Source organism: Triticum dicoccoides, chromosome 5A, assembly GCF_002162155.2.
Source record: "Triticum dicoccoides isolate Atlit2015 ecotype Zavitan chromosome 5A, WEW_v2.0, whole genome shotgun sequence".
NCBI classification, from domain to species: domain Eukaryota; kingdom Viridiplantae; phylum Streptophyta; class Magnoliopsida; order Poales; family Poaceae; genus Triticum; species Triticum dicoccoides.
In genome coordinates, this window is record NC_041388.1 from 314,168,511 (window position 1) to 314,181,469 (window position 12,959).

Sequence of the window (12,959 nt, forward strand, 5' to 3'; positions counted from 1 at the left end):
GAAACCTACCTTTGTAACTACCCAGTCACGGAGTAGCATTTGGTTGGCCCAAAGCAAGTCTGTCACCATCCCGAGTACATGCGCCAGCTCAGATCTTAGGACATAGAACGTATGTTGTACTAGAGACTCACTGATGACATATCGCTGCGTCTCATAGTTGGGTCTGTCCGACTCGGACCTTATCTCGACTCGGATCTGACTACGTCCAATCTGACCAGATCCTTCCAAGTCCATTTTATCTGGTTAGCATCCAATGCCCCATGGCTAGTGAGACCAAGCCATCGACGTGTTATATGCTAGTCTAGTTGGCTGCGCATCCACACGGCCCTTTCGACTAGGGACCTTTTAGGACAGTCCCACAAACAAGTCACGTACTTGCTGATACAAATCATTGATAATGTCCAAGGACTATCTTTATTCATAAACACATAGGAAATATCATCATACATGATTGCCTCTAGGGCATATCTCCAACAATTAACACAGACCATTGATGAGAAAAACAAATTACAGGATGCAAACACCAAGCAAGCCGAAGAGCTAAAGGACGTACGAGCCCAACTGTCGGATGCCTTGAAGGAGAACCAAAAACTGAAGGGCGACATATTTAGTATGTCCGTGAACCTAACTTTCGTAAGATCCCCTGATGGAAAAAATTACGAGATTTATGCCTGTAGATTTGTTAACTGGGCGGCCCAAAGGAGAAGTGTCCGGATTCTAAGGCGACGTGCTGCAAGAGCTGTCCAAGGTGCATGAGGAAGCTCGGAAAGCCATGAGGAATATGGCGAAGGCTTTATGGCCATCTGATTCTCCTCCAGGAATGATGGGGGAGCTCGCAGAGTTATTCAAGGGAGCTCGTCTTCGTTTTGACCTGTGAAAGGCATCGGCATGTCGAGAAGGTGCACGGGAGGCCTGGGCCATGGTGAAAACGCAGTATACCAGACTTGATCCGAACCATATGGCCCGGGTCGGACCTTGGGGACCAAACGGACAAGAAATTCTGGTTAGCTTGGTGTACGACCAAGTAAAGATAGCTGCCAAATTTTCATAGCATGATTGTAAACTAGACATCCTGATAGATGGCATAGATAAAGAGTAGGCGTGTAATTTTACGTGACAATGCACTTTATCAGCAAAACTTATCTCCGGTCGAATTGTAAAAGATTGTCATAGCAGACTTTCCGCTTCAGCCTCCAAAACCCAAGGGTGGAGTGTTTCGAATACTATATTGGTAGAAAACACCAAGTACGTTTGGAAACCAGGCGATCCAGTCATAATGCTTGAACAGACAAGCTATATCCGGGGAGTTATGTTATATTACTTTTAAATGTAAGAAACATCTTCCAGGAAGAATAGATCCGTTAAGGGTTCCTCTACCTGGGTCGGCATGCATGTAGGCCTGACTAGGCTGTGAAGTGAAAGAATCACAGGCGTCTTTGTATTTTTTGTTAGTTTATAATGCTACGAAGGTAGTTCGTCATTTGTCCGCCGACTAGTTATTCCCTTAAGAACGCTAGCTTTCAGCTTCACCCGTCTAAGGTACATGTCCGGATGACCCGGTTGTAACAATCGCAGAGGTGCTTCCTTTATGCCCTAGCCAAACAATCAGGAACGTAGGGCATAAGCACAGGAGCCAGGCAACCCAGCTTGGCAAAAACTTAAGTGATAGAGGTGCATATAATGGCGAAGACAAGACGTATATGAGTAAGCAATACACATATATATGGTGAGCCTTATGCTCGAGATAACAAAGAGCTTCTGTTTGAAGGAAGCCCCCAGTTATAGTGGGGTGTGTACATTTAAAGATGTATTCCCCATAACTATGCGGCTTACCCGAACACATGCTAGAAATCATAAAATAAATGAAGAGAAGAGAGAAAAAAGAGAAAAAGGTAACGAACAATGTGTCCGTACTTTAGGCGTAGAATCTTCGGAGTCTGGCAGTGTTCCATGGGTTCAGCTCTAAGCGATTGTTCAATGCATTACGAAGGCGATAGGCTCCTCCAGTGAGAACTTCATCTATAATGAAGGGACCCTCTAATTTGGGCTTGAGCTTGTCCTTTTTCTTCTCTTGTAGGCGTAGAACAAGTTCACCAAAATTATAAGTCTTGGCCCGCACTTCTCTGCTTTGGTATCTTTGAGCTTATTGTTGGTAGAATGCGGAACGAGCTCTTGCGACATCGCGCTCCTCCTCCAGGCCATCTAAGTCATCTTCCCGATCGAGCTCGGCCTCTCTCTCTCTCTCTTCGTACATGCGCACTCAAGGTGAGTCATGAATAATATCGCTGGGCAAGACGGCCTCTGCGCCATACACCATGAAGAATGGTGTGTATCCGGTCGTGAGATTGGGTGTGGTCCGGAGCCCCCAGAGTATGGAGTCGAGCTCCTCAACCCAGTGTCTATCTGACTCCTTTAAGGATCACACTAGTCTAGGTTTAATGCCGCTCATTATCAGGCCATTGGCCTGCTCAACTTGACCGTTTGTTTGAGGGTGATATACAGAGGCGTAATCGAGTTTAATTCCCAGATTAGCACACCAAGTTATAACCTCGTCGGCTGTGCAGTTAGAGCCATTGTCAGTAATAATATTGTGTGGGACACCATAACGGTGTACGACGCTGGATATAAAGTCTATCACCGGTCCAGCTTCAGGCGTTTTAACTGATTTGGCATGTATCCACTTAGTGAATTTAAATACCATAACCAGCAAGTATTTTTTTTCTTATGGCTTCCCCCTTTAAGGCGTCTGACCATGTCCAGCCCCCAAACCGCGAAAGGCCAAGTAATGGGGATTGTTCGTAGGGCAGTGGGCGGCATATGGCTTCGATTGGCAAAAAGCTGGCATCCGACACATCGTTGTACAAGGTCTTGCGCGTATGCTCGGGCCGTGGGCCAAAATAAACTTGTACAGAAGGCCTTACTTACAAGGGCCCGAGCTGCGGCATGGTGGCCGCCAAGACCAGCGTGTATTTTGGCCAAGAGCTGCCACCCCTCCTCTTCGGAGATACAACTTTGAAGGACTCCGATAGTGCTTTTCTTGTAGAGCTCTCCTTCATGAACCTTGTAGGCTTTCGAACGTCGAACGATGCAACGAGCCTCATTCTCGTCCTGAGGGAGCTCCAGCCTATTAAGGTTGGCCAGGAAGGGTTCGGTCCATGGGGCGATCACTGCCATAATTACATGGGCGGAAGGTGTTGGATCTGTGCCTGAGCCCCCGATGATGTTCGAATCGTGTTCAGCATCCCGGGGTGTGATCGGCGCCGGACTAATATTTCTGCTCTCGTCCTGCCATACCAAGGATGGCTTGAAGATCCTTTCTGCGAAGGTGTTAGGCGGGACGGGGTCACGTTTAGCGCCCATTCGAGCAAGGATGTCCGTTGCTTGGTTACTATCTCGGGCCACGTGATGAAACTCGAGCCCCTCAAACCGAGCTGATATTTTGGGCACAGCATTGCGGTAAGCTGCCATCTTTGGATCTTTTGCATTGAATTCTCCGTTTATTTGGGATATTGCGAGGTTTGAATCCCCGCGCACCTCGAGGCATTGTATGCCCATAGAAACAACCATCCGGAGACCATGCAGTAGGGCCTCATATTCGGCTGCGTTATTGGAGTCCGTATACATGATTTGCAATACGTAACAGACTGTGTCCCCTATAGGGGATGTTAAGATGACACCAGCCCCCAATCCGACTAACATTTTAGAGTCGTCGAAGTACATTACCTAGTTGGAGTATGTACCGTATTCTTTGGGGAGTTCGGCTTCTGTCCATTCGGCGACGAAGTCGGCCAACACCTGAGATTTAATAGCCCGGCATGGTTTGTACGTTATTTCGAATGATAGGAGCTCGATGGCCCATTTTTCAATGTGGCCGGTGGCGTCTCGATTATTTATGATATCATTGAGTGGTACCTCAGAGGCCACTGTGATTGAGCACTCTTGAAAGTAGTGTCTCAGCTTCTGAGATGCCATGAAAATCGCATACGCTATCTTTTGATAGTGCAGGTACCGGGATTTACATGGTGTGAGAACCGCCGATACGTAGTATACGGGTTTTTGGAGTGGGAATTTGTGTCTCTCTTCCTCTCATTCAACGACGAGTACTGCGCTCACCACCTGGTGAGTTGCAGATATGTATAGTAGCATGGGTTTGCCGATGTTAGGCGCGACAAGGACTGGGTTGTTTGCTAGTAGAGCTTTTATTTCTTCCAACCCGGCTGTTGCCGTGTCCGTCCACTCAAAGTGGTCGGTACGTCGAAGTAGGCGATATAGCGGCACCGCCTTCTATCCTAATCTGGAGATAAAGCGGCTCAAGGCTGCCACGCACCCAGCTAGTTTTTGGACCTGCTTTAGGTCTGTTGGAATTGCCAACTGTGAAAAGGCTCGGATTTTGGCCGGGTTTGCCTCAATTCCTCTATTGGAAACAATGAACCCGAGCAACTTTCCGGCCGGAACGCCGAAAACGCATTTTTTCGGATTGAGATGTATGTCACATGTTTGGAGGTTGTCGAATGTAAGCCGTAAATCTTCCACCAACGATTCAACATGTTTAGTTTTGATGACTACATCATCTACGTATGCCTCCACCGTCTTGCCAATTTGTTTTCCAGGCATGTTTGAATCATGCGTTGGTAGGTGGCACCGGCGTTTTTGAGTCCGAAAGGCATAGTGTTGAAGCAAAAAAGGCCCATACGGGGTGATGAATGCCGTGGCGGCTTGATCGGATTCCTTCATCTTAATTTGGTGGTATCCGGAGTATGCATCGAGGAAACATAATGAATCATGTCCAGCGGTTGCATCGATGATCTGTTCAATGCGGGGTAGTGGGAAGGGGTCCTTAGGGTAGGCTTTATTAAGATCTTTGAAATCGACACAAAGGTGCTAGGATTTGTCCTTCTTTGGAACAATGACCAGGTTTGCTAGCCAATCCGGGTGTTTTATCTCTCGAATAAACCCGGCTTCAAGTAGTTTGGCTAGATCCTCGCCCATAGCTTGTCTCTTGGGTTCAGAAAATCGCCGAAGCATCTGCTTGACTGGCTTGAACCCCTTTATTATGTTGAGGCTGTGTTCGGCCAGTCTGCGTGGGATTCCTGGCATATCCGAAGGGTGCGAGGCGAAGATGTCCCAATTCTCGCGCAGGAATGCTCTTAGAGCGGCGTCGACCGTCGGATCCAGCTGTGCTCCGATGGCTGTTGTTTTATTAGGATCCATCGGGTGGACTTGGAATTTGACTATTTCGTCTACTGGCTTGAAAGAAGTGGATTTAGGCCTCTTATCGAGAATTACGTTGTCTCTATCCACTGAGGAGCGCAGAGAAGTGAGCTCCTCAGCCGCGAGGGCTTCGGATAGTGCCTCGAGGGCCAGGGATGCGGTTTTGTTTTTGGCACAGAGTGCTATGTTCGGATCACTAGCGATAGTGATGACTCCGTTGGGCCTAGGTATTTTGAGCTTCATGTACCCGTAATGAGGTATAGCTTGAAAGCGTGTGAATGCGTCTCGCCCCAACAGGGCATGATATCCGCCTTTGAAAGGTGCCACCTAGAATATTAACTCTTCGGACGTGTAGTTCTCAAGCGTGCCGAATACTACATCAAGTATATTTTTTCCCGAACATCATGCTCCTTGACTGGGAATAATGCCTCGAAAGGTTGTATTGCTCTGCTCGATGCGGTTCTTGTCCATTTGCATTTTGTCAAGCATGTCCTCATAAATGAGGTTTAATCCGCTGCCACCGTCCATGAGCACTTTAGTTAGCCGAAAGCCATCCACAATTGGGTTCAGAACTAGAGCGGCTGGTGCTCGGACTGATCGGGCCCGTGGTTTGTCAGTAGCGTTGAAGGTTATTGCCATGTCGTTCCAAGGATTGACTGTGGCTACTTGGTTGACTTCGGCGAGGTCGCGGAGTGCCCTTTTGCGCCGATTGTTTGACGAAAAGGTCTCGAAGACCGTAAGCACATTGAGATTGTTATCCTCTAGGGAGTACTTGTCTAGGGTAGTGTTGGTGAGGATGGCTTCACCACTCTTAGCCACCTGCCGGAGTATCCAACATGCCCGAAGGCTATGTGCTGGTTCGGATGTTGGCATCGTGTGTATCTGACAAGGCTTGTCGAGCCATTCATCAAGGACAGTTATATGTCCCGTTAAGGGCTTGATTTTCTTGTCCGTGTAGTGATGATCAGGTGCCCCGTGAGGGTGCATCCTTTTTGCTCGGCCGATGGGTGGCTTTAAGGCCGGTGGTTCCCACCGAGCTGTCCGGGCATTCCAGGCACTTTCCATTGTGCAGTACTTCTGTACTATGTGTGCCAAATCTGCAAAGTGTAGTATACGATGTCGGTTGAGGGTGAGGATCCCTTCATCTGTACAGTTGTGGCAAAAGACTGATACCACATCAGCGTCGTAGCAATCTTTACTCTTGTTTTTAACAAGTAGGAATCTAGCCCAAAAGTGTTGGACCATTTCCCGAGGTTGATGTCATACATACATTAAGTCGCATATGTCCGGGGGATCGGAATTGCTTCGAGAGTATTGCTTCTGGTGGGTGGGTGGGCTTAAATCCAAGCCCTGGCCCACTGTGGAATCCGAAATTTGAAAGATTTCTGAGGTTACTGGCCCAGGATCCGGAGTGTCCTGGGAATTTTTAGGCTCAACGCATGTTTCTATGTTCGGGGGATGAAAGGTCTCTTCCCAAAGATGGGTATCCGACTCGTAGGGATCGGAGATCCGAACATAGTTTGTTCTTAGCATAGGAGGAGATGCATCCTCAACTCGCTCTTCCACAACTGTTACCAGGTGGGTAACGGGTGGGGACCTGATTTCCCTCTGATCGGTTTTAAGCTCGATCAGATCATAGTCTGTTGTGACCCCCGGGGCGGCGATGCGATCTAGCAGTTCATTCAAGGATGATATATCTGCCGGATCCATCCTATCGGTGTTTCGGGGTCGATGCGGAGATGATTTTTGGCGATCTAAGAGGCCGCCTTAGGCTTAATGACCGGGCGGATGCCCATGGTAAAACTGTCGAGCTAGAGGATCTGCCCAGGAGCTAGGGCCCTTCTAGAGGTGATTTTGTCATTGATGACAAGGAGAGCCATCGATCCTTCTATCGACAATACAGAGGAACTCTCAATGAAAGCACCAATGTCGGTGTCAAAACTGGCCGAACTCGGGTAGGGGGTCCCAAACTGTGTGTCTGAGGATCGAAGGTAACAGGAGGCAGGGGACACGATGTTTACCCAGGTTCGGGCCCTCTTGATGGAGGTAATACCCTACGTCCTGCTTGATTGTCTTTAATGAGTATAGGGGTTACAAGAGTTGATCTACCTCAAGATCGTAATGGCTAAACCCTAGATGTCTAGCATGTATGAATTCTGATCGCCTCTACGGACTAAACCCACCGGTTTATATAGACACCGGAGGGACCTAGGGTTATATAGAGTCGGTTTACAGAGAAAGGAATCTTCACATCCGAACGCCAAGCTTGCCATCCATGCAAAGGAGAGTCCCCTCCGGACACGGGGGAAGGCCTTCTATCTTGTATCTTCATGCCCCATCAGTCCGGCCCATGCAACATAGCCCGGACACCCGAGGACCCCATAATCCATGACTCCCTCATCGTACTAAGTAAAGTAAGATGCATAAAGGATTAACATCACATGCAAATCATAAGTGACATGATATGGCCATCAACTCGTGCTTTTGATCTACATCTCCAAAGCACCGGCATGATCTCCATCATCACCGGCATGACACCATGATCTCCATCATTATGATCTTCATCATCATGTTGCCATCGGGGTTGTCACACCAACCATGCTTCTACTACTATTGCTACTGCTTAGTGATAAAGTAAAGCATTACATAGTGCTTAATGATTGACACGCAAGTCATACAATAATTAAAGACAACCCCATGGCTCCTGCCGGTTGCCGTATGCATCGACATGTAAGTCGATATAAACTATTACAAACATGATCATCTCATACATCAAATATATTTCATCATGTCTTTGGCCATATATATCACAACATACCCTGCAAAAACAAGTTAGATGTCCTCTAATTGTTGTTGCATGTTTTACGTGACTGCTATGGGTATCTAGCAAGAACGATTCTTACCTACGCAAAGCCAACGATGATATGCAGTTGCTATCTAACCTTCTACAAGGACTGCCTTTGTCGAATCCGATTCAACTGAGGTGGGAGAGACAGACACCCGCCAGCCATCTTTATGCAACAAAGTCACATGTCTGTTGATAGAACCGGTCTCTTGTACGTGGACATGTAAAGTTGGTCCAGGCCGCTTCATCCCACAATACCGCTGAATCAAGAAAAGACCAAGGAAGGAAGCGATCTGAATATCAACGCCCACAAACTCCTTTGTGTTCTACTCGTGATGTCATCTACGCATAGACCTAGCTCATGATGCCACTGTTGGAGAACGTTGCATGGGAAACAAAAAATTCCAACGCTCACCAAGATCCAATCTAGCAGATGACCATCTACGAGAGGAGATATTGGATCTACATACCCTTGTAGATCGCTAAGTGGAAGCTTTAAGAAACGCGGTTGATGTAGTCGAACGTCTTCGCGATCCAATCACGATCCGTCCCGCGACCTCCCGATCCAAGTGCCGAACGGACGGCACCTCCGTGTTCAACACACGTACGGCTTGATGACGCCTTCACCTCCTCGATCCAACGACCGATGGTGAAGTAGTAGCTCGAGTCCTCCGGTAGCACGACGGCGTGGTGGCGGTGGTGGTGGCGGAATCTCAGCAGAGCTTCGCTAAGCACTACGGAGAGGAAGAGGGATGCGAGGGAGAGGAGAGGCAGCGTCGTGGCATGGAGATGTGCTCAAGGGGGTGCGGATGCCCTCTCTCTACCTCTCTATATATAGGGGAAGGGAGGAGGGGGTTGCGCCCCTAGGGTTACCCCTAGGGGGCGGCGGCCAGGGCAGATGGGATCTCCCCTAGGGTGACTTGCCCCCCAAGCCGGGAGGTGGGAAGCCCTAGGGGGCGCCCCCAACCCTCCTGGTTATGTGAGATGGGGTGAGGGGAGTGCTCAGCCCTTAGTGGGCTGGTTTGCCCCCTCCCCTTGGCCCATGGGGCCCCCCAACACTTGTCGGGGCCCCTCGAAACCCCTTTCGGTGACGCTGGTCATCACCTGGTACCCCGGAACAATTTCAGACTCCAATACCCTTCGTCCAATATATCAATCTTCACCTCCGGACCATTCCGGAGTTCCTCGTCATGTCCGGGATCTCATCCGGGACTCTGAACAACCTTCGGTATCCACCATAATGACTCAACTATACTTATATCGTCACCAAACGTTAAGTGTCTAGACCCTGCGGGGTCGAGAATTATGTAGACATGACCGAGACACCTCTACGGTCAATAACCAATAGCGGGACCTGGATGCCCATATTGGTTCCTACATATTCTACGAAGATCTTATCGGTCGAACCTCGGTGTCAAGGATTCAGCTAATCCCGTATGCAGTTCCCTTTGTCTATCGGTATGTTACTTGCCCAAGATTCGATCGTCGATATCTCCATACCTAGTTCAATCTCATTACCGGCAAGTCTCTTTACTCGTTCCGTAATACAAGATCTCGTGACTAACTCATTGGTCACATTGCTTGCAAGCTTATTGTGATGTTGTATTACCGAGTGGGCCCTAAGATACCTCTCCGTCATACGGAGTGACAAATCCCAGTCTTAATCCATGCCAACTCAACAGACACCCTCGGAGATACCTGTAGAGCACCTTTATAGTCACCCAGTTATGTTGCGACGTTTGGTACACATAAGGCACTCCTCCGGTGTCAGTGAGTTGCATGATCTCATGGTCATAGGGACATATACTTGACAGGCAGAAAACAATAGCAATAAACTTAACGCGATCATATGATACATTCATAGTTTGGGTCTTGGTCTTGTCCATCACATCATTCTCCTAATGATGTGATTCCGTTATCAAATGACAACTCATGTCCATGGCTAGGAAACCATAGCCATTTTGATCAACGAGCTAGTCAGAGGCTCACTAGGGACATGTTGTTGTCTATGTATCCACACATGTATTTGAGTTTCCGGTCAATACAATTATAACATGGATAATAAACAATTATCATGAACAAGGAAATATAATAATAACCACTTTATTATTGCCTCTAGGGCATATTTCCAACAATCTTCTTCCCCAATGAACCTTATCCTTCCAGCTCATGTTCTTCCCCCATTGTTGACCTTCTTCGAGCTTGCTATCTCTCAATCCCTCCAATGATTCTTGCTAGTTCTTGAGGGGAAAGAGACATGAGATCTAGATCTACATTTCCACCAATCACTTTCTCCTCTATGTGAGTGGAACCCCTTGGATCTAGATCTTGGAGTTCTTTGTGTTCTCTTATTGTCCCTCCTCTCGTATTCTTCCATAGCTTTCGTTGCTTTGGTGGGTTTGAGTGTGAGGGGCTTGGGCACTCGGTGTGCCCTTGCTATTGCATTTGGTGCACCGGTTTGAGTTCTCCACGGTGATACGTGGAAGTGAAAGTTGAGAAGCTTATTACTATTGGGTGTTTGGGCAACCTAGAGCTTGTTACTCTTGGGTGCTTGGTACCCTAGATCTTGTTCCTCTTGGGTGCTTGGGTGCCCTAAACAGTAGGTGGTGCCTCAGAGCTCAATCATTGTAGTGTAAAGCTTTGGGAAAGCATCGGGGTCTCCAATTAGGTTGTGGAGATCACCCTGAGCAATTTGTATGGGTTCCGGTGACCGCCCCCATGGGTTGACAAAGTGTACTGGTTCGGTGATCGCCCCAAGGGTTGTCATTTGTACGGGTTTGGTGACCGCCCTCAAGGGTCCCTTAGTGGAATCACGGCATCTTGCACTGTGTGAGGGCATGAGAAGATTACGGTGGCCCTAGTGGCTTGTTAGGGAGCATTGTGCCCCCACACCGCTCCAAACAACGACTAGCATCCGCAAGGGTGTGAACTTCGGGATACATCGTCGTCTCTAAGTGCTTCGGTTATCTCTTACCCGAACCATTTACTTATGCACTTTACTTTGTGATAGCCATAGTGTTTCATGATATATATAGGGTCACGCTATTCGTCACCCTGGGTGAGGAATAGTTATTCTTCACCCCCTCTATTTTATCATCAATCCACCGTAATTTTATGTTCCGTAAGTTTTGTCTTATTTGACGTAAAAACAGACCATAAGAAAATATATAATCGTCGTAAAAAATATTTTATATTATGTAAAATTACAAACGTAAAAACATAGTGTAAAATACATATAAACTGCAGATTTTCTTGTATTATGACCTATATTTTAATTTTCTTATACCAAATTTTACGTAGTGAATCAATCGAAATGTAACTATTTGAATTTCAAACGTAATTTAATTCAAAAATGATCGTAAGATTACCTCGGGTGAAGAATAACTTATTCTGCACCCTGGGTGATGAATAGTATCACTATATATATATATACATCTGGGCTATTCTGTTACTAGTAACAGAATATTATTCTTTTTCCCTTTTTGAACTGACGGTTTCAGGTGGTTGAACTGATTTTTCGAAGCGGATTGAACTGACGCTTTCAGTTGTGTTTAACACATCGTTTTCTTTAGTTCAAAAACTTTTTGTAATTTTTTTGTCGGAACGTGGCGTGTAATATATCGTTGGAAAGCTCTTGACAACCATATTTCAAGTATATTGAACGTTTTTGCAAAATCATTATGGTTTAAGAGCAGTTTTGAAAAAACCATTTTTTAAAAAACCGAAAACGTGAATGTATTTTGGACTCAATTTTCAAACGGTTTGTCGGAATTGAGCAAATAAGATGGCGTTGGAAAGCTGGTCAAAATTCGCATCTTCCATATATGTATTGTTTTTTTAATTCTATATGATTTAAAAGTAATTTGAAAAACGGTGAAATTTTGGGTGAAACATATTTTCACGATTTTTTGCAAAACGGTTTGTCGGATTGACGCAAATGATACGGTGTTGGAAAGCTATGTAAAATGCGCAACTTTTTCGTATAGAAATATTTTTCTAATTCCTTATGATTTAAAAACGAATTCGAATACGGTCAAATTTGGTTTTGAACGCGATTTTTTAAAAAGTTTATCGAAATATGGCAAATAATATACCGTTGGATAGCTATCAAAAATGCGAAACTTAGTCATGTTGACCGTTTTCTCTACTTCGCAACCGTTTAAGAGTAATTTTGAATACGGCATGACGGATCCTGCTGTTTTCTCGTGTGAAAAACAGAGTAGTCGTACTGATATATATGTATGTTCGTACTGAGCTAGTTTTTGTAGAGTAATTTTGAATGGCTCCGAAAAAGGGTGCTTGTACTGATGCTTGCATAGGTTTGTACTAAGCGTGTTTTCACTAACTAGACTTTGCTCTATTTTTTGGTAATATTTTTCTCGTAAGTTTTCAATGGTTTACTGTATCGTCGCCCCTGTACTTGTATGTTTTGTATCATTGAACTGAATGATATTTTATTCAAAAAGAAAATGTGTTTATTTTGTTTCCTTTTTTAACTCAACATTTTTTGACAACATTGTTCTGAACTTCTCTCATTTTACGATTTATACTGAGGTATTTACTAAGCATGATTTTCATGGGGTTTCTTTTTTTGCTTGAACTTTACAATTTGAATTTCTGCCATTTCTTTTATTCCGAACGGACCACCGTTTTAAACTCGTACTGAGGTACTTACTACGCCCGAACTGGGGTGGCTGTCGCGACGCAAGGAAGATGTTGTGCGGCGGCATGAGGTGAGACGCCGGCTGCGTACAGAGGATCACGTGGAAGCGCTGCGTAGAGCGTGGTCTAGCGGCACGCTGGAGGGAGGACCATGGCGGGGCGGCACGCTCGAGGGAGGGGGTGCGGGGCGGCACGCTGGAGGGAGGGACTACGGGGCTGCGCGCTGGGGGGGAGGGGTGGC